Below are 23,832 nucleotides of genomic sequence, written 5' to 3'. Positions count from 1 at the left end.
CAGCATCCAACATTATTAACTCATGACCAACTGTCAGTTGATGGTTATCTAACACATGGGGTCTCCACAAAAGGGATCCTTATTTGGGCAAAAGCTCTTGTCTGCAAGAGTCTGCCTATATTTTCTCCCGGAAGAACTTTATTTGGATTATTAGTCGTTGTTAATGGAAACTCAGAGGCTCCATGTGTGGCAATCAGAAGGCGGAGATTAAATCCTTAGCAAGTTAAAACACTTAGTTGATATTAAAACCATTTCTAGCTTTGTTAGCTGAAAGTAAACTCTTGGTTGCCCTCTCGTGGTGAATTTATGCAGTGTTGGGAAGACCATAAAAACCCAGAAACTTTAATAAGAGTTTAATCAAATACAGGTAAACGCAATTCATCCTTGACAGAAATAGTCACAAATCACAAACTTATGTTGTTTTTTACATTTTGAATTTATATTTTTCAGTACTCCTATATAAAGGAGGATAGGAAGGACAAGATATGGAAATTAGAACTTTGTCTTTCTGGAATACAGTGACTTCACTATATTTATAGCCACAACTGTTATATATGTGGCAAATTGATTTTTATGAGGTTTAGATCCTTAAAAAATCATGCTCGTATTTTAAAAGTCCTTTCATAACCAAAAATAGACTGATGTTCCAACTGGTTTGGAATTATAGGAACCACGAAAAGAAGTCTGAATAATTCCCTAATATGGAAGAAAAAGCACTTTTAAATTAAAAAAAAGTAAGAAGCAATTTGTTTGCTTCTGACAATAGACAACATATGGAAACTTGGAATTTACAGAACCAAGTGTAGGTACACAACTTATCTTTCTCTGTCCTCTATATAGAAAATTTTATTTAAAAAATCTGAACTCTTAACTTCAGTGATTGGTTTTCTAATTTGACAGTTTATTTGAAATACAGTAAGATTTTTCTTAATTTAAAGATTGTTTTAATAATAATTTTAAAAACGTTTAAAAGTTTTGCTGTATGCTTTTTGACAATTTCCTGCCTAACAGGCCCATCTCCAAAAAGCAAACAAACCTGATATTAAAACAGACTGAGCCGCTTAAGCAAAAAAGCTGGGGGCAAAGTCCATGAGAACACAAACTATTTTTCATCTTATTACCAGTAAATGTACCATTTCCTTCTTTTACGTGTCTTCATTTTAGATAAAAGCCACTCCTCCAACCAACATTAACAAAAGTGTCCTGTATTTATATGATTTTAGAAGCAGATTAATCTTCACTTGGCTTTTCCACTCACACGTGGAAGTTCAGTTTTGCAACAACAGTTGTTTGGTTTTGTCTTTGAATTAGCAAAGTAGCAAAGTTCTTCAAGTAATTTTACTATAAAATTAAACAGCTGTGAGTTCTTTAGCAAACATGATGATTCTTGTTCTCCTTTGTACTATTGTGCAAGCTGAAATACCCTTTCTTTCATGCTTTTTATTCTAAAATGAATTCCCTAGTTAGCCTTGTTTAACTTAAAAAAAGAAAGAAAGAAGAAAGAAAGAAAGCAAGAAAGAAGAGGGGCGGTATTTGCTGACCTCTGAAATTCATCAGCATTTAAGCACAGGGCGTATACACAAGGTACATACTCAAAGGACTTTTGTTTAATTCCTATTATGGGGTGAAAAATGATATTGTGCCCCGATATAATGTGAGTCCTTGTGTGCAACTGAGCCATGTGCAGAAATGGCATCTTATGCCTATTTTGCAGATGGGAAAACTGAACCATGGCGACATGGTGAGGAAGTAAGGAACTAAGACATTCATAGTGGCTGGAATTAAATTTAGAATTTGATTCCTAGCCCAGGACTCTAAACCACGTGAGGGTTCTGACTCTTTGGAATCAACAGAAGAGCAATTTTTAAACATTCTTTTGACATTATTAACCACAGCCTCAGGGTTCAGGGAAGTGGGGGTGGGGGGAAGGCCTGGAAATAATACAAAGCTGCTAGGTTTCTGCCAATAAGATTACTTGATCTTATATATTACTTGTCTTATATCCAGGACTATTCAGAGCCTTAAAGATGTGCTTTGTATGTTTGAAAATTAAAATCTATGGGCTGGGGAGATAGTATAGCACGTGGCTCGTGGCTCACCTGAGTTCAATTCCCCCATAGCATATGGTTCTATGATCACTCCCAAGAGGAATCTCTGAGCACAGAGCCAAAAGTAAACCTTGAGCATTGCGGGATGTGACCCCTCCAGACAAACAAAGAATCAAAAATTATAATCATGGGATAGAGAGATCATACAAAGGTTAAGTGTTTGCCTTCCGTGCAGCTGAGTCTGGTTCAATCCCCAGTACCTTTTAGTCTCTGAGCATAGCCAGGAGTGACTCCTGGGCAGATTCATGTGTAGTCCCTAAGCATAACCAGATTTGGCACCACCCAGGTTTGACATCACCATAACCAAAATTAATTAGATTCATCAAAATCTAGGGCTGGGAGAGTCCAAAGAGATGGTGTGTGAGCACTTTCCAGGCACTGCTGGGTGTAGATCTGACGCCCCAAGCACCAATGGGGAGCCGCCTCCTCCTCTGAATTATCCAGAAGAAAATAAAGATAAAGATCTAGATCCGTGTGTTAGTATTGATAGTCTATTAAGCATAGAGCTGAGGAGTCATTCTAAGACATCAGGGAAAAAAACAGTCATTAGCTTTGCAAGTGGATTTAGAACCGAAGACCACCTCTAGGACCTAGTGACTCCACAGATGGGATGCCAGTAGGATTCTTCACTTGAGTAATTTGTGAAATGATGGAATCCCAGAGCTTGAGAACTTTAGGCCCCATCTAGTCCAAACTATCATTTTACATTTTAGAAAAGGGAGGCCCCAAGAGGCTGTGATTGGCTCCAAATCCCAAAGCCTGAAGCAGGGCTGTGATAGCAAGAAGTGCCTGTTGGCTACGAGGGCCCGGCGGCAGCGCCTTGGCAGCAGATGGCTTTTCCATGGGCCCTGAATACCTCCACTTGGGTCTCCGCAGGGTGAGCTCTGTCATCCCAACGCTACATTACTAAACACACTTTCCAACGAACTGCAATTAATAAAGTCAAATAGGAGTTGACAAGGACATTCCCACTGTGTTCCAATGCCAAAACATACAACTAAGAATGCTCACTTGGAGCGCACGAACTGCTGGTCCTTGTGGTGGGGCTTCTGTGTACCACACTCTCAGCAGTTAGCTCAGCCTCAAATGGGAGGGACCAATAGCAAAAGACTTTCAAAGCCAACAGGGCAATCCTGCAGCATTTGGCATCAGTGCCTGTCACCTGCTTGTTTGTGTTGGGCCGGCCTGAAAAACCAAAGGAACCCTCTCCCAGTGAGGAAAGGCTTTGGGATTCAATCCCTCTGGGAGCCAGGAGAAATGGACTACAGCCTACCTTGCTTTGGAGCTTTCTTGTCACCTACCAGAACATCCCTCCCTATCTCCCACATCTGTTCCTGGGCTTCCTCTGACAGTCATACCAGTCACCTTTTCACCTTTGTTCCTCCTGCCCCAACTCGTAGTTCTCCTGGACTCACACAGGGTATCACGTCCCTAAAACTGCTTCCTGTTCTCCCTCACCTCCTACTAAGGAAAGAATCCCTTACCCAACACTTAATACTTATCTCTCTGTACTGATATTATGTGTTTCTTCCTCTCATCAGATACTAGATCTTACCTATCTTAGCAATTGTAGTATCATCATAACAGATACTTAATAATCTATACTGGAAAAATGTCTCTCTGTATAATATTTTTAAGGCATTATATAGTACTTAAGGTGTTTAGTCAATATTTATTAAATGCACCGATTGCCAATGTCTATGGAAAAAATAAATAGGTCTGAAGAAGCTAATAGCTGCACTGTCCTTGCTGGCTTACCAACCTGTCTTTTGCACCTTCCCTTGGTCAAAATTGCCATTCATAATTCCATTATGTAATTCTGACATGGGATAATGGTCAACCACTTTAAGTGCTTACCAGAAACTTGCCTTATCCATGAATCTATAGACCTGACCCTGTTTTGCCAAGACCTCGAACCCCACAGAGGTGTAGGCACTCCTTGTTCCCTCTCCATGTTCTCCCTCACCCTAAAAAGGGAAAAAGTCAGCAACACCTAAAAGAAATAAAGTTCCATGGGGAAGATGGCAGACTGCCTGGTGAGAATTACTTTTTTAAGAACCCCATCTCTGCAAAGCTGCCCCAAAATGTGTGCCTAGAGACAGAAGTCTGGGCAAACCTATAATGTACAGATTAAATAGAAATTCCAATAAAGATTTTTAGCAAAGATCAATAAAATAGCAGATAGATCTGCAGTTAAAAGTTCCCAGTAATGGTATAGTCTAAAAATTTCATAAATAATGCTTTTATCTTGATTGCAAAATAATCCCCTGCCACAAAAACAAGGCAAATCAAGGTAGGAAATTGTTCAGTGGGAATTAAAATGTCACACTTTGCAGAGAATAAAGTATAGCAATCACTAGAGAAACACACATTGCAAATGTGTTAACACAAAATTACATATATCACTTAATTATATAAGTGCATAGCTCCTGAGTAACCCATTAGCTAAACATGTCGGGCTGCGGTTGAATATATACATGCAATATTTTTAGCACAAAGGGGATGTAACTATGTCAGTCCTGGCACCATAAAGCCTGACATGGCAAGTGCTATTAAACTGAGATGCAATCACGTTGAGAAAGAAATATTAACAAACAGCAGACAATTGAGAAGAAAATACAGTAAGCCTGTGTTCTACTACATGTGCTTCCAAAATCTTATGTAACTATTATTGTCTATTTCATCTGGCTTACATCCCGGGTTTGTTCTATGCTATACTAATTTTATAATAATAAACTGCTACACCAGTTTTATAAAATCACACAGAGAGATTGCAGATGACATTACATCTGATTATCTCTGCCAGCAAAGGGTGCCATTCTGAAATTAAACCGTCTCATGCAAAATCATCCACTTTGTTTAAAATGTTCCCTAGAGTTTGCTTTTGAAACAAGATAAAGCATCTTCCTTTTATCTCCAAAATGTAGGTGAAGTAGATATCATTTCTGCTGGCTACCCAAGTTTTACAAGGAAGTAAAGAGGATAGAGGCATTGAATGCTGGTGGCTCTTCACCCACTTTAGAGATCAGGCAAGGACATTGACCTGAACAAGTCATCACCTCTCTCTGGCATTGTATTTGCTCATTTGACAAAAAGAAATGATAACTATATTGAGAGGATATAATAGAGGAAAAAAAGTAAGAAGGAAACAACATACCTAGCATATTACTTGGTATCCCAAGGCATCAATAAATGAAAGGCGGCATTATTATCACTCATGTTTAGATATAATGGAAGGAATACATTGTTTTAAGGACTTCAAGAGTCTATATTTATTTAGGAATTACTGAACACTTTGGAAATATCTGAACCCTCAACATAGAGCTAAGCACATTGTAGAATCCTGCGATAAAGAATAAGTTCAATAAAAGCTATAGGATCATCTGACAGAAATATCTGGTATAACTTAGAGATTGCTTCCTGTCTACTCCAGCAGAGTTTTATAAGACAGAGTTAACAACAAGGTTCTTAAAGGGAAAGACCAGGAGTCTATGTTTTAAGAAAGCTTAAACTTCAAATTAAGGGGTCAAGGAGATAATTCATTAGGCTGAGCATGTTTTGCCTACAGAAGGCACAAGTCTGATCCTTGGTACTGCATGGTCCCCAGAGCATGGGGCATCCTCCCCTCCAGCACAAAAAAGGGTACAGCATCCCTACCTTAGGATCTCATCCAAAACCAAAAACCAAAACAAAATTTTAGATTAACTAAAGGAAATTGCCACACTGTAAAATGTAGGCTAAATAGTATCAAAGATAATAAGACCATGTCAAGTTTCTTTAGTCTCCAAATTATTTGTTGAAAAGTCTTAGGTTCAAGGCCCATCTGTATTCTCTTAACTTTGAATCACCAAACATACATCTATGCAGGTTGTAGGAAATTAACAAACCATAAAATAGACATTAAATATGGTCAGCCGAGAAGAAACGCAGCATACAGGTGTGTACAAGTTCAAATATGGACAAACATATTTAAGAAGGGTGGACTCAGATAAGATCCTCTGGGAATTTTGGAAGACTTTCTTCTGGGACTTTCCTTACAGCATTCTTATTTACATCTTCTCTTTTTTGTTTATTGTTTTGATTTTTGGGCCCCACCTGTCAATGCTCAGGGGTTACTGCTGGCTCTGCACTCAGGAATTACTTCCGGTGATGCTCAGGGAATCATATGGGATGCTAAGGATTGAACCCAATCTGGCTGCATGCAAGGCAGGTGCCCTACCCACTATACTATGGCTCTGGCTCCAGTACACAGAGATCTGCAGGAGATCCCTCTAAATAAGCCACTATGTAACAAATGAGAAGAGCAAACGCTATCTGTATAGAAGTTAGGGATGGTCATTTGGAAGAAAAGCAAATAATTTACAAGAAGTATTTAAACTCCTGATTTCTTACCGGCCAAACAAAGTTCTCATTTTACTTCTAACAATGGATACTTGTTGATTCAATAAATATTTGCCTGGTCTTATGCTAATCCAGCTGGGGATAAAACAAAGAAGATCATATAGTTCCTGACTATAAAGAGTTCATATTTTCAGTGATTTTGAATAAGTGTCCTTTGTCACCAGTCACTTAGATTCCTTTCATTTAAAATAATGTATTACTGTGAGAGCTAACAATGCTTCAGCTCAGTAGTAACCTACAGGCAGCGGGGTAACTTTTTGTAAAAGCTATGCTCCTTACCTAGTAGTCTTAGTCCAAAGGTGACAAGATTCTAAAAGAAAATGAGGTGCTATGATTACTGAAAGAGGTGTTGCAATCATTCTACCTAAGAGTGATCTAAAATTCCATTATCTACATATCTGCATTGCATTAAGTAAGAGGCAGTACTACATGCAGGTTGAAAAGTAAATGAAATTACACTTAGCGCTCCCTCTTAGATATTACACATTCCCCCTTTACATGACATTTCAGTGGCTCTCTAAGGATGTCAGACCAGATTTCTTTACTCTTAGAGATGCATAGTCAGATTCCTGGGGAATTTGCTATGAAATTATTACCAGAAACTTAGTCATCTTAGCTGTAACTGAACTGCATTTGCTCTTCATTCATTTTTAGACTTTTTGCGCTCCAAAAATGCTTCTTGATGGTTGCTAGGCAACTATTGTTGAATACATGCAAGAAGCATTAATTGTGTGAGCATTTTCAAAAAAGGGAATAAAGTGTTTAAAACTGAGGACACTGCCATACCTAAAATAAAACATTTCCTCCTTATCTGTCTAGAATAGAAACACAACAGGATACTGCCTTCTGTATGTCAGGGGGTTAGATGATTCAACAAGAATTACTCATCTACACTTCTGTCTCTTTTGTCTCTTCATTCATCGCTTTGTTTCCCTCCACCCCCCACCACCACTGAAATGTCTAAGTAGCCCTGTCTCAATGCAAAGTTTCACTGACAGAATAACTAGGACTTGTCTTATTAAATATTATTTGCTTTTCCTGTTGTGTGGTTCCTCGCTGACCACATTTTCCTGACATATGTATTTCATACTTGCATATCCTCAGGGCAGGACAACTGTGACCCATCAATTGTTACATCTAGCTTTAGAACCCACTAAACTTATCATGAAACGATCGTCTCTTTCACTCACCCAAATGGAAACAACAATAACCCTTCTATTTTCCACATCAAAGACTAAGCTTTCCGCTGATGCCAAACGCTCTGCTCCTCTTACCAGTAAATGTAGATTTCATTATATATTTCCTTCATACTCTATTTTTGACATTCTAACGTCATGATGAAGTTACAAACACATAGACTTCTACAAATTGAGTCTAGCATTTAAACTAAATAAGAGTAGAACCTGTGGCAAGATGATCTCTCACTTTTGATAGTCTCAAGAGGAAAAAGTAAGTTTTAATCATGATGTAGTCCTAAGTGCATACTAAACTAATACACACTCTTTCCACTATATGGTTCACGAGGATACTGAGTCTGATTATCTGTTAAATTAAGAAGTAATTCAGGACTTAGGACACCACCTGACAATAGCTAGTAGCATATAAGCATTATTATAATACTTGCTATTATTATTTATGATCCTGCAATTCTACCTTTGTCTTCTCATGATCACTGTATCACTGTCATCCCGTTGCTCATTGATTTGCTCGAGCAGGCACCAGTAATGTCTCCATTGTGAGACTTCTTGTTACTATTTTTGGCATATTGAATACGCCATGGGTAGCTTGCCAGGCTCTGCCGTGGGGACGAGATACTCACGGTAGCTTGCTGGGCTCTCTGAGAGGGGCGGAGGAATCGAACCTGGGTCAGCCGCGTGCAAGGTGAATGTCCTACCCACTGCACTATTGCTCTAGCCCCTATTTCTTAGCTAAATCTTCTCATCTGGCAAATTTCAATCAAAGATTATGTGTTAAATGTAAAATAAGTTTGGAAAAATACTAATATTAGTAGATCTGCCACAGGAAAACAGTGGTTGTTATCAGAGGTTAAAAAATACTAAATAAGTACAATTCTTAACTTTGAGGTAAACTTTTGGAAACCTTAATGATAGGAGGGGCTGAGGTAGACTTGGAACTAATGATGGTCTGATGATATGTATTGAGGCTAGGGCAGTGAGAGGGAAGAAAAAAAAACAAAAGAATAACATCACGATTCTAAAATATACTCAACAGAGGTCTTTTTGTGTTCTTACTGACCCCTGAAACTTACTACCCACAAACAGTTCTGGGGAGATGGTGGCTAGCTGATCTCCCTTAACTTAGGTGAATTGTGGTACGTATGGTAAATCTCTAACAAGTGTTTTATAACAAGCACTGTGCTAACAGCTTTACATGCAGCACTTCACTTAATCCTGCTATAATATCCCTGTGAGGTGAGTAGTATCATTACCACCAAGTTAAAAATGAGGAAACCAAGGATTAGAGAGGTTAAGTCATTGTCCAGAAGCTTGAAGTTGTATATTGCAGTGAGTGAAGAATGAAGATTCAGATGCCTATGTCTTCCAGAATTCATCCTCTTGGTGTTATGCGACCTTCTTCCAGAAAGAAATATCCTCTGAAAAAAACCCTTTGCTCCCTGAGATGAGAGGGACAAGGGAAAAGGCTGTAGAGCAGAATGAAGAGACAACAGGTATTTACTTAACATATAACTGCTTATGTAACACTAGTAAGTATATTTTTGTGCTTATGTAATGCCTTCAAAGTAGGAAAGAAATCAGCCTAATATTGTTCATTCTTCTCTGTGTCATATATCATTAAAGAAACTTTTCTCATTCTAAACTAAAGTAAATATGTTTGAAAGAAGAGCTATCTATTTTTAACTAATATTTATTGGGTACCAATTAACCTTATGAAGGTCACCTCAAAGAATTATGAGTCAATATTATTGCAATCTAGGAAAGCAGAATAAAATTGTTTAACTGAATGAGAGTTAGAATCAACGAATCTTGTCAACAGTTACTGGATACCTAGGATATACAGGTTACTTACTTGGGACACAGTGGATTCCAAGACAGCATGCATCTATCCTTATTCACCATCTCTCCTTATTCTCACAAGGCTGACTCTGGTATGAGAACAGAGGGTACCGGAAAGTGGATTGAACAATCAAAAAGCAAAAGGAAAAGTTCTGGAACCATGATAGATGTACTGAAATCTAAGAAAAATCATTTCTGAAGAAACACTGTGTAAGGTAAAATCTGCAAGATGAGAGAAGTTGATCTGTATTAAGAGAGGAATGATGAAGAAGATTTTTTGAGGAAGAACTTAAGCAAAAACATAGATTCAATAGAGAGAAGAGATCATTAAATATGCTGAAAAGAGGAATCAGGAAGAAGGTTCAAAGGGTTGGAGTTCTGGATATTAATGCGGATCCCTGGATTCCATCCCTGGGATTAGATGAACCCCTGAGTATGTTGGCGTGGCATAAAAGACAAAAAAGTTTAAGAGGGAAAGGAGAGAGAAAACAAAAGGAGAGGAAGGGAAGGGAGAGAAGGAAAGGTGTGGGGAGGGGAGGGGAATAGATGAAGAGGAGGGAGAAGAAGAAGGAGAAGGGATGAGGAAGAGGAAGGCAAAAGAAAAAGAAAAGAGACAAGAGAAGAGATGAGGAAAGAAAAAGAAAAGGAAAAGAAAGGAAAGAAAATTTAAAAAAAGAAAAGAAAGAGAAAAGAAAGAAAATAATGAAGGGGTTAGAGAATACAACTACTGAGCACTTGCCTTTTTCAATCCCTATATGATTCCTTGGACAACATTTGTGGGCACTTTTTATGATTCCTCAAGCACCAAGCCCCCTCAAGGAAGGAAAAAAATGGAAGAGTCTTATATTGACAATATACATAAATATGAGACATCCTCCTTCTATCACATACTGTGATAGAAATGCATCACAAAAGGTGAAGACCATTTAAACTGCAGGTCTTCAGGAGACCCTAGGTTGATTCAAGAAGGTGGCTGTAAAACTTGTGGTAGGTTGGGGATTATAGTAGACAGAATTTGGAGAGACAGTGAGAGGAAGTGAGCAACGCAGACTCCATTTTCTTCCCATCTCTTGTGAATAATGGACACAAGAGAGATTAACCTGGCAGTGGGCCCTGCCAAGAACCTCTTTACCCTGGTGCTGTCTTCATGCCACAACTCTGTATTTGTAGTGTCATTTTTAGTGATAAATGGTTCACAATTAACTCCTGTCATTCTCCACTAGCCCTGTTCATCCCCTTTTGCAATCTGACAATAACTTCCTGTGAGTTCTTCATTTATTCGTTTTCAGCAGCAAATAATTTTTAATTAGCCTGCTCTTTATTAAGTATATGGAACAGCTTATTAGCTAGGTGCATCTTTGGGTCTTTAAAAAGAGTGTAAAAGGCATAATCAATTTGTGTGAGATGTTTAGGGGTTTAATTGGTATTAGTCAACATCTTTAGAGCAAATCTCATCAAGCTCCATTTTTAAACCCTGACTCAACTGACAATCCCACAAGGCAGTAGCAGAGTAGAATTAATATATTAGTCATTTGTGAAAATTGCCAGCCCTTAATTACATTAGTTCTAGCAAAATTTTCAAGGGAACGATAATTTTTTTAAAGTATCATCCTCTCCATTGAATTTAGTAAATATTGAAAAGATCTATGACATTACATGAAAGCTGTATTAAGTATCTTTAATAGTGTCCCACTATTAATAGGTTTTAATAGGTGGTGACCTCAAAGGTTAACACTTTTGTGTTGTTTTCCTTATTATACTAGCATTATATATTTCTATAGGATTACACACAATTATATTTGGATATCAGTACATGTCAGTTTGACACATGAATACAGGAACAAGTTGACTATTGACATTATAAGTATCTGGTAATATTTAATGTACAAAACCAGGCATCTAAAGAAGTATATGAGCACCAAGTGAAATGGAGAAGGTCTTCAGGGCACCTGATTTGCATTCTTCTCCTGGTCAATTGTTCCATATATTTTTTTTTGTTTCTTGCAATAAGGGTTGAGTATAATTACTCAGCATGAGTCTGACTCCATTTATGCAAAAACCACTTGGGATCTGGACCCACTGGAAGAAGGTTAGAAGGAGGTTAATGAGTGGTATCACCACTTTATTAGAAGGTCAGCTTCCAGCAGTTACCCAGATATTTCTTGTTATTCATCAGGAAGCACATGTCAGAATTGTACAACCAGAGTCTTTGGTGTATCTCCACAGAGGCCAACAGTTCTTGAGCATCAATTAATGAGAACCATTTTTGAATATATTTATCAAAATATTTTAGACATAATTTTGATTGTCTAAGTTAAAGATACAAATATACTCTCCCTATGTCTTCTATCTACTGGTCTTGAGTTAGCCTACTTGGAATATCCTACTTAATTATACCTTCTTTAAAGAAATATCAGCATCATAAGATGGACAAAAATTATATCTGCACTCAACATGTATTGACTTGATCAAGAGTGATTTGTATTTAGCATGTTTTTCTAATTACATATCCGTTGTAATATCTTGCAGCAATCGCAGGAAGTGCACAAACAAACATAGGTCATCAAATAATTTCAAGGCAACAGATGCCAACTATAGAAACAGTAGCAAGACCACAACCTAAGTACCAATGCTCAAACTTGTTATAGGGAAATTTATACCAAGTAAAGGCAGACAGATAAATCCAGAACACTTCTTAAAAATCCATTAGAAATGACCCAAAGTCTTCCCACAAACTCTCTTAAATGATGCCCATGTAAATCTGTTCAAAGTAATGACGCTAAGTTCTGCGGCCAAAATTAAGAGGTTTCTTTTCTGTGAAATTTGTTGCAGCAAGCAAAAAATAAGGCATAAACGATTCACAAAGATTTAAGATAAGAACTGTGTGAAAAACACTATGATAGATGACACATCTCATTAAATATAATTTTATATAATCGGTTTCTGTATTGCCCTGTGTAATTGATTTATATACACTTTAGGAAGCTTTTTACTGTTCAGAATGTAATTATATACTTTGTAATTGAGTACATAGTTGATTAATTACAATGTTTATGGTCATTTCAATTAAAAACTGGATATCAGGCCAGTGGTCAGAAACATCCCCGCTCCACCGTTAAAACTTTGCTTCTACCAATAATATTCGATGAAACAAATTATACTTAATATTATGTGACTTATAATTACAGCAGTGTTTACAGTAGGGCATTTATACAGTAAGTGAGAAGTATCTTAGAATAACATAAGTGTCTTTAATATATGGTTAATCTCAATATTTTGAAAGTTCTTCCCAAATAATTTCAAAAGAGATGCTGGAGTGATAGCACAGCGGGTAGGGCATTTGCCTTGCACTCGACCTACCCGGGTTCCATTCCCAGCATCCCAGATGGTCCCCTGAGCACCGCCAGGGGTAGTTCCTGAGTTCAGAGCTAGGACTAACCCCTTCGCATTGTCAGGTGTGACCCAAAAAGAAAAAAAAAAGAGTATCAGTAAATATGAAAATTAGTATTCAATGGAATTTCAGTCAATATCCATGAAAGCGTTCCTGCATTTTTTCAACTCAATGGTTTGATAACTTTTGTGCACTTTATGAAGAACAATAAGAAGTTAATCTCTCATAAAGAAAAAAAAACAGAAAACATAATTTTGTCAAATCTCTTTCAAAGGAATTTATTTTCTAGCTTCTTATCTGTTCAAAGCTGCTTAAGATATGGTAGTCAATATCAATCAGGAAACATTTGACCCAAAGAGATAAAGTCCGGAGGTATGATCTTTTGATGAATGGTTTGCCCTTATCAGCTTGTAATTGCTATTATAAACTCAACAGAAAGGTTCCCTTCCACTCTCCTTTCTGAAATAAGTCTCAGACAAAGGAGTAGTGGTATCACCATTCAGCTTCAGGCATTGAACATGTGCAGTAAGCTCTGGCTACTGGTTATAACAGCACGTATTGCATTAATAAAAACCAAACCAAAACAAACAAATGAAAAAAAATCTCTGATTCTCTAAAGGTCTACCTTTTGGAGCCTAAGGTGCGTTTTCACAAGCATTATATTTCACATTTACCATTTAACCCACAGGGCAACTTGGGTGAGGGAATAGTTGTTCTCATGGGCATATATTGTACATATATGAAAATAAAACATACATATATAAACTTTTCCTCTATTGCTATCTCAATCACTAACCTTCAAAGAGACAGGGATTTATATCCATTGTATTCAGGAAGGATTATTTAAAATCTAATGCAACATATGGTAAATAACGTGTTATCCTAATATATTTGTTGAATTTATGAATACTGGCTCCAAAGAAGAAATAACAGAACAACAGATAGATATAGTAGTCTGGGCTAAGGAGACATGCTCAGTAGGTGTATGTGGTGGTGATGAGTTTGGGGGGAGGGGCAGTATCAAGTGGTGCTCAGAAGCTACTTCTGACTCAGGGTCTCCTGATGATTTTCAGAGGATCGTGTGGTAGCAAGGGGGTCCCCACACATGCAAAGTAAGAATGTTCATTTTAAATCTAAGCAAAGTGGGATGAGCTCACTTATTTGCAGTATATTAAATAACAGGATGAGGAATTTTCATTCTTGAGAAACCCAAGATTTTACTCTCTCTCTCTCTTTTTCTCCTTTTTCTGCTTTTTCTCCCGCTCTTCCTCTTTCTCTTTCTCTCCCTCTCCTTCTCTTTCTCTTTCTCTCTTGCCCTTCTCCTCTCATCTCCTCTCTTACTTCTCTAAGTAAATTTCTTCAAATCAAAATATTTTCTTTCACTTAAGAAAAAAAGAACACATGACAAGGGAATGTAAGGTATCAAAGGGTAGATACCAAGATTACCTTGAACCTTAGATTTCAGAAATATCAAGGAAAAGGAAGGAGGGAACTTGAGAGGGGAAGTGAAAAAGAAGTGGAAAGGTAGCAATAGGGAAATGGTTAGAAGCCCCGGGCACAAAAGTAACATAAAGGTACAGTATGTACATGTACCTAAACCATAGAGCCAACACACTGCAAGCAGGAGATCCAAACCACAATACTTAAATGTCAAAATATACCTGTCAAAAAGGCAAGCTTAAGGATTCAAAGAAATCTGGAAATGTTAGTGAAGGGAAGGTCACACTTGTAGTGGAATTAGTACTGGAACATTGAACAAGTTTGTGAATCATAATGCCTTAAGTTTTTAAAAGCTAAAGAAACTGAAGTTTGCATTGAAGATATCTGTGCATATGGTACAGGCTAACTTAGTGTCAATGTGGTTAAGGATGCTGAAGAATTTTCTATCGTGATCCAAGTGACATAAGTAGGAAAGTAGGAATATCTTATTAACTATCACTACTATTATTTTAAGATATCAATACATTGGAAAGCACAGTCTTTGAGTGAGAGGAAGTAAATGTGTTTAAACTGATTCCTAAAACAAATCTTGTATAGAACAAAAAGTTAGTTGTGCTATAAAGATTACACACAATTGAATAAAAAGAATTCTTTGTGACCTGAGAAGTTACGTAATTGCTTACTGAATTCCAAAAGGCTAGACAGGTGAATTTCATGATCCTTCAAATTCTACTTTCTTGAGATTCCAAACCCATTTTTGGATACAGTTGCTTAGATTCCATGTGCATTTCTAGCTCAAGGGCATTCTTGCTTTATTTTGACCCAAGGGGCATGTAGTCTCTTTAAAAACTAACAAAACCTACAAAACCCTCGCTCTGGGATTTGCTATGACTTGAGGGTAATCATAGAGGAATATTAAAATCAATAGGTCAATGGAGAATACCTGCCACTCAATAAATAATTTGTGACCTGACTGGAGATCAAAAATAATCCTCTTTACTTTATTTAAAAGCACTGTTCTTATTTATTGTGTAAGGCTTCCCTTTACTTGATTACTATCAATCTCATTATCTCTTTCTACTCAGAATTACACTTACCTTACCCTTTATTTCCCTTTCCCTTCTAGCTCTGTTCCACACAATAGCATTGTTTCTCAATGAACCATCTGTTCTAAATCCCCACCATCCTCCCTTCCAAGTCCACTCAATTCTTCCAACTCATCTTTAATTGTTCTAACATAAGAATATGCCTCAAGAGGTAGCAGTGACCTGCCTGTATATGTAAGATTAAATGTATGATTGGTATTATTGCCATTCAATCCAGCTGGAATGAGAAAATTAAAAAATACTCTAACATATTAGACACAACTCTGATAAGTAAATAACTTCCTTCAGGACAAGTCCATTTTATACTACTAATGATGGCTGAAGGAGGCACTGTGGGAAGAGATTCCTTACTTAGATAGAAGAACTATGGACAGCTTGAACTGATGAATGGTCTGATCACAAATTTTGTTACCTTCAAATATGAGACTATCTTCTAATCAACCATGCTCATGAGAAGTTTTACTTTAATAAATAAGAGATTTCTACAGCAAGGAGTGTAGACTTGTCAGTATCAATGGGTAAGAACTAGGAACAGTCTGGTCTGAAGCATCTACCACCAAGTGGTTCTGCCACAGTACTAGGTGCTGAGGGAGGGAGAGGGAGGGATGTGGAACTTGCTTGATCCAGTATGTTGAAAGTCCAGAGAGAAGAAAGAGATAAACAAAGAGGCATGTAATTTTGGCCTTTTTCCAGTATTTTCTGGATCTAGAGAGATGCCATCTAAACTCTTACTAGTAGGAAGTTTCTAATACTGGCTCATAAACAATACATTCAATCTGAACATCAGTTTCAGTACATTTCTGTGGATTGTTCATTTTATTTCTTTTTGGGGAGCAGGGTGGGGTGGGGGTTGGGTAGGGGTTATTTTTCTGTTGTCATTGCTTTTTTTTAATTTTTAATTTTTTATTAGAGAATCACTGTGATCTACAGTTACAAACTTGTGAACTTTTGTGTTTGCATTTCACTCATACAGTGGCATAGGGATTATTTTTCATTTAAAATTTGAATCAATTTCTTTGCCAGAAAGTAGACTCACAAATTCCTTTATTTGAGAGTTCTTGAAGAGACCCAGGAACTATTTGCCCATGGGTTTTATTATTCTGATGAGGATGGCACTCAAGTCACATTAAATTCAGAGCCAAAAGCACAAATAATGCTATGGCACACTTGTGGAACTGTGAGGTCTTCAAGGACCCCATGCTTTCAAGGGTTAACATAAAGCAAAAAGGCTCCTATACTCTTCAGTAGAGAAATTTATCAATGAAGTGAACTTTTCCTGGGGGGTTGTGGGTGTGGGGGGTGAAGGTTTGAGTTTATTTAGACGAGTCTACTAAATTATATGACAAATGTAATTTTTTATATGCTCTATTCATATCACAAAGAATGAACCATATTTCAGAAAAAGAAGATTAGAAAACATGGGCAAGGGGACTCGCCTTGGGGATTTTGGCACAAAAGTAGTTAAAAAAAAGTGAGCTCTGTAAAAATTCAAATGAGCTATTTGATACTGTGCCTGTTTCTACTTTTTCACACAAAAAAGAAAATTGCAAATCACTGATAGCGTCCCTTTACTGACTGCTATGTTGTATCATGTCCCAATTATTGTGATTGTGCTGATGTGCTGATTCTAGCTTCTTAAAGGTGCAGCTATAAAGTTTATGGACTAATCGTTGACAGATCTAGGAGGATAATAACACCGTAGTGGCATAAACCTCCTGATAGTACTGTAGTTCAGTTACACAATTGAGTTTGCATGCCCCCAACACAGACCTTAAAATGCTGAAATATATTAACTCCTTATTTTAGACATAAATATCACATCATGCTCCAGAAGAGGCCAGGATGGACTTAGTTCACACATTCTGTCCAGGGCAAAGATATCACTGTAAATATCACTAACCATACTCTGAATTTTCTAATTTCAGAAACCCATTCTTCTAACAGAGTAATATTTATAGAAATTGAAATTTGGGCTTTCAATTATGCCAACTTTCTCTTTCATATTCAAATGTTACATATATTCCAGAACATGTTTACGGATTTTTTCCATATTTCTAAACAAATACACAAAAGGAGTTCTGAAATATACACATTTTTAAAGATGATTTTGCACACACCAAGTTCTCCCCAGATGTTTTACATTCTGAATTTCTCAATAAATGAATAACATGCTAGGAAAGCAAACATGCACTGACAGTATTTAGTCTAAGTTTTTTAAACGGTATAACATGTGTAGCTAAAAACAATTTTCAATAACAATCTCACTATCAGCAGTTATTAAAGAATTCAAAACAATCATCTGTTGTGTTCTGTCCTGAGTTCCTATAAATGTGCTTTTCAGGGTTATTTTAATTGCTTTATATTTCTCACAACAACAAGGCTACAACAACTGATCTTCTGTCCTCTGAGTTGTGCGTGTGTATATGTGTGTGTGCGTGTCTGTATCTGTGTGTATTTTTCTCATGTGACAAACTCGTGATCCCAGTTCAACACCACAGCACTCATTAACAGGCCTCACAGTCCCACAGTCAGTTCTGTGGGCTTTGAACCTATTCCAGAATGAGGACTACACAGCAAATGGCAACCTGGCCTTTTCACTTCTTCCATTTTCACATAAAAAAACAAAACAAAACAGAAAACTCCCAATAACTGCGCCTTTCACACCTTTTATCTCCTTTATAGATTCATAATATTCACTCATTAAATCTCAAACTTTGCTACGTTCTTATGTAATGCTTAATTCTCTTCTCTGGGGTTGGATTATGAAATGTCTTTAATTAAAAAAGCTAAAAGCACTCTAAATCTGGATGGCAGACTCATTTCCAGGGCATTCAGGCATGTTGTCTAATTTTAAAACTCTGACAGGATACATGTAAATTTATGCAAGTTTCATAAAAGTCACAATTTCCTCCTTGAATTCAAGCTAAAGAAAATGCCCCTGAGCTCTTTTCAAAGCTGTTTGTTTTACTGGAAAGCTCATTTTGCTCATTGTGTTGGAGGTGATTATTCTAAAGAATATCCCATGTCACAGTTATATCAATTCACCAAGAATTAAGGAGTTAAATTTCCCTGCTATTGATCAAACAGGCTCTGTGATCACTATTTCATGACTCTTAAACTCAGAGAGGGAGGGGTGGGCAAAATATTATCATGCAAATTATTTTGGTTGACAGTAATTAAGAAATTATATGTTAAGAAAAATCAGTAATTGTTCACATGAGTCATTAATGTGTTTTCATTCTTTGTGAAACTTTCTGGCACGCCCTTCCTTTCTTGCTTTAAATAAGCAAGGACTGGAAAATATGCATAGTATTTGGAACCCAGGGGAGTGACATATTAATTCAAAGTTTGCTTGGAAGTGTAGCTTTGTGGAAACTCAAATGAGTTCCCATCCTTTTTGTTTTGACCACCCTTTACCCAAGACTTTATTCTAGAATATTGAGGTGGTCTCTGAATATCTAAAGAGGTATCTCCTACCAACTGGGTCTCTCAATTAGAAGAACCACTGTTAGTAAATCTGAAGCAAAAAAAAAAAAAAATCCCAAAATGAGGAATGAAAACCACCTCGGCCAAGGGCAATTAACCAGTCCTTCATAATTCTGTTGCTCCCCAGAAGCAAATCTTTACTCTGATTGCCAGAGTTTGTTTTGGAATAGTCTTAAATCCACAAAAAGAGGCTAACAGTGTGTGAGGAAAGCTAAAACATGCTCCCAAAGGCTGGGACACCTTAGAATGAACTCAGGTTAGCTTACAAATCACCGATCCCAAAAAGAGCACAAACGAAAATTACATTTGTTTTTATTGAAAGACGGTCTCAAGTGCTGACATGTAGTGTACGACATGTGATACATAATAATACTCTTAAACTAGTTCTGACATAATATCTCTGGCGGTCTAATAACCACAAATGATTGCTTTAGTTAAGAACTAGCCAGAAGCAAAATAGATTCATGTAAAAGTAGCTTGAACCATAAATACCTCAACAATATTTTATGCCACTTTGTAAAAGTTAAAGGAGTCCTATAATAATTAACAACAAAAACGCCATGGTCTTTACTATTGTTGCTGGTTGTGAAAGGTTATTTCATAGTCCGGAGGCTGCCAGTGCCGTAAATTATGCAGGCACCAAGAAGCATTAAGGAGAAATAATAGCAATTTAAACGAAGGCTGACGTAATTCATGATAAACAGTCATTGGAAAATATTACAATGTTGTCTTTTTTGAGTGGGTTTAATCAGAAGAATGTGACCATATTCTAACATAAACCACTTCTCTTTTCCATTGTGCTAGCACTTGGAATGTTGGCACTCACCCTAGCTGCAAGGTTCTTATTCACAATAATTGCTGAATCCAGAGCTCTCACACCTCCAGGGAACCTAACAATGTAAATTTGGTATTCTGATTGATGGAAGAAGCTTCCAAGACAAAGCTCAAAAGCTCTGGGCTGCATGGTGGTCCAAAAGAGGGACTGAAATTTGAGACAATGTAGCCAGGATGCCTTAAAGAATACATATCAAAAAGATAGCTAAGTTATGCAAACAGTGAAGAATTACTTTATTGTCTGTCTACCAGGACCTTGAGAAGTGGTATAAATCCAGCAGCTGTTCTGATAAAAGCAAACCTTTGTCACAGATTGTTCTGGGTGAACTGTAAATATAGCAGCACATTAAAAAGCAAATATGATGAGGAAAACCAAACCTGCCAACTTTCATTAATGCAAAACATCTCTCTAGGTCAGGACATGATCACAGGCTGTGTTGCCCAAGCAGATGTTTACATCTGAACACACACACACACAGACACACACACACACTATCTCTCTCACACACACAAACACACACACACCTCACACCATTTTTAACCTCTAACATTGGGGTAAAAGGAGGGAAATTTTAGACATAAAAACTGACTGGGGAAAGATAATCTTTTAAACCTCTCCCCTACTCCACTCCTCAGCCTTGTAACATGCCCAATGCTCAGGAATCCCTGTTCACTGTATCACTGCCATCCCATTGCTCATCGATTTGTTCAAGTGGGCACCAGTAACGTCTCCATTGTGAGACTTGTTACTGTTTTTGGCATATCGAATACACCATGGGTGGCTTGCCAGGCTCTGCCGTGCGGGCGAGATACTCTCTGTAGCTTGCTTGGGCTCTCCGAGAGGGGCAGAGGAATCGAACCCCAGTCAGCTGCGTGCAAGGCAAACGCCCTATCTGCTGCACTATCGTGCCAGCACATGCTCAGGAATACGTGAAAATATTTTTTAGTTCACTGGAATTTGCCAAGTATTCGCGAGTGTGAAGAGAATAATGATATTGCTATTATAACTGCACAGCTTTCTCATGTAAAGTTCATTTAAAAGTCTTCGAGCTAACTATTGATTATCTATGTCAATGAAAGAAGACAAGGATTAAAAAAAAGAGAAAATCCAATAACTGATTTTTCCCACTGGTTTCTATTTCATTCATGATCCATTCTTTCCAAAGGCCATTAAGAGCAGCAGAAGTGATTTTATTATTTTTTTCTCCCTCTCCTTTTCTCTGCCAACCTTTGGTGGAGGTGCTAATGAGCTGGAATAAACTCAAATGAAGGCATCAGAGGCCTGCCCAGGAAGTCAGAAGTTGGATAATCTACATAGTGGGGCCTCTGTTCTTGATAGTCAAAAATTAATTGCCACCTTCCAAAGATCCTTTAAAAAATCCTTTATATAGCAAACAGACTATTTTTGACTCTGAATCTCTTTTTCCAAGTGAATCTATTTAAATAGTCCCAGAGGTCAAATATCTGGCCACTCCTTTAAAAATATTCTTTCAAAATATGATAAATGGCTTTCTTTGGCATTTATATGATTAAAACCGTCTTTTATCTCTACTTACCACACAAACCTTAACTTTCTCGAAATAGCTCATTGCGAACATTATCAGTGAATTTTGCTCAGTGTACAAATATTTTATGTATTACAATGAGTAGCAGAACGCAAAACTTGCAAATATTTATTTTTAGACATATGGGAAAAAAAGTAATTAGAGCTAAAAATGTGAAGAATGAAGAGCTCACTTAGAAGTAATTACATTGGACATGCAAACTGTTCTGCCATCAAACTTTATTCAGATGCTGCAGAGCACATTAAGAAATATCACTTAATACACAAAAAATAAAATATTATTTCACAACTGAAAATATCCAATCACTATAAACAACATCTGTAGATCATTAATAACTTATTCTGCAGATGAATTATGTGAAATAAGAAGTAGACTGACTCAGAGTTCCTCAATTTCTATTTTTTGATTTAAAAAAAAAAGAATAAAACAAAACAATACCATGGCTTATATTCGCAAATATGGATGCTTTCTGGGCAGTTTATTTTAGTATATAAAGTGTGTGTATACACAATAATCTGTATACACATATTTGTATATATATATAATAATGTGAGCCACATTATTGTTTATGTATTAATCACCACTTCCCCTTAAATGGTGTACTGTTTTTGTTTTGAGGAAGTTTGAAATTGTAATATTGAGTGGACTCTTTTTGCTCAGAGCCTTGTATGCAATTAGCATATTTTTCAGACTTGTAAGAATCTGACCATAAGCAGCATCTGAGAAGCTTCCCATTCCAAACTACTACGAAGCCTTTCATACGGTGCTTCATAACACATTTTAAGAACAAGTATACTGTTCAAATATTCCAGCCCTAAGATAAAAGAACTAACAATTTTTACTGCCACATAAGCCACTGTACTGAAACATCCTAAATATTTGTGCTAACAGAAGTTGAAAATAGCATCAGAGAACAATGCCAAAATATTTCTTCTACTCATTAATAGCAACAATCTTTAGGAAGACAGATGCCAAAAAGCCAGCACTTTTCTGATTCACCGGTTCCTATAACATAACTATTATTATAGGTTTCAGGGAGGGTCAACAGACTGGGAGAGTTATGGGGAGGGAAAAATAGTCTTTAATGTAGTACATATTTGAAGGGTTTGGGGATTTTTTATTTAAAAAATTTTTTTTAGTGTCTTTAGAACATTTCTCTGAACAATACCGAATTTCAAAATTATAAGATGCATACCACCCCCCACATCCATATTTCAACATCTCCATAATTGGGGGTCTCACAGTTGTCTCCATAATTGGGGGTCTTACAGTTGATGGCATCATTTGATTGCAATCTTTTTCTCAACGGTGCCTTTAAAAATTAGATGTATCATAAATTTCTTTATCTTGATAAGATATAACAGATTGATATCTGATCTATACCAGAACCAGGCACTTTTTCTTTTTTGATAAAGGGTCTGGGCATGAATATTTTTAGTTTTGTAGGTTAATGTAGCATGAAAATGTTATAGACAAGTGTACAAGAGTGCTGGGTGGCAACAATCCACTAGGATTTTATTGAAACAGAAAGCAGATCAGACATGACCCACAGGTCCTAGTTTGCTTATGAGAACTAGACTGTAAACGGCTTATTGACCTATGAGATCATATTAATGGAACCTCATCCCCAACACTATACAACTGAAAGCAAATATCTTCTTGGGTGCCAATCTTCCTGGTCTGACAACTCACTTATAAAACATACTTAATATGTGTTGGGCTGGAGCAATAGCACAGCAGGTAGGGTGTTTGCCTTGCACGCAGCCGACCCGGGTTCGATTCCTCCGCCCCTCTCGGAGAGACTGACAAGCTACCAAGAGTATCTCACCCGCATGGCAGAGCCTAGCAAATTACCCATTGCATATTTGATATGCCAAAAACAGTAACAAGTCTCACAATGGAGACATTACTGGTGCCCACTCAAGCAAATCAATGAGCAACGAGATGACAGTGAGAGTGACAGTGACTTAATATATGTCAAATCAGGCTGAGGGGAGTGACCATATCTAAATCTTGCAAGTCACAAAATGGACACTGCTCAGGGGTAAGGAAGCAAAGTCTATGCCGGTAAATGTGAAGAATACAGCCAGCTACCTGGCAGAAACTGTAATCTGATGACCAATCAGATTCTGATAATCATTATTTAAGTGAGTCAGAGTAGTTAACAGGTTACCAGGATGGGCAGCATGGCACACCTTGGTGGAGAGTCAAGTGGGTAAAGCACACAGAGCCTGGGTCAAGTCCAGCTCCACCACTTAACCAGTTCTATTGGGTACTTCCTTAAACTTCTTTGAGTCCCACTTTTATTATTTGCCAAACAGGGATAACAATCCTTACCTCAAAGTACTGTTGGGAGAATTAAAGGGGATCATGGACATTAAAAGTGTCCAATAACTTCAGGATAAAATTAGCTTCACTAGATCTTTCTCTGAAGTGATTAATAATATTAAATAAACACGATTCATA

General features: G+C 37.2%; 1 protein-coding gene across 3 annotated transcripts in view; it reads right to left on the bottom strand.

The window, feature by feature from the left end:
* Positions 1 to 23,832, bottom strand: part of ARID5B (AT-rich interaction domain 5B) — a 198,725-nt gene that overhangs the window by 58,421 nt on the left and 116,472 nt on the right. The window lies entirely within an intron of this gene.

This window comes from Sorex araneus, chromosome 5 (genome assembly GCF_027595985.1).
Source record: "Sorex araneus isolate mSorAra2 chromosome 5, mSorAra2.pri, whole genome shotgun sequence".
Taxonomy (NCBI): Eukaryota; Metazoa; Chordata; class Mammalia; order Eulipotyphla; family Soricidae; genus Sorex; species Sorex araneus.
The sequence above is the reverse complement of the archived record's forward strand: the minus strand, read 5'-3'. Positions and strand labels throughout refer to the sequence as shown.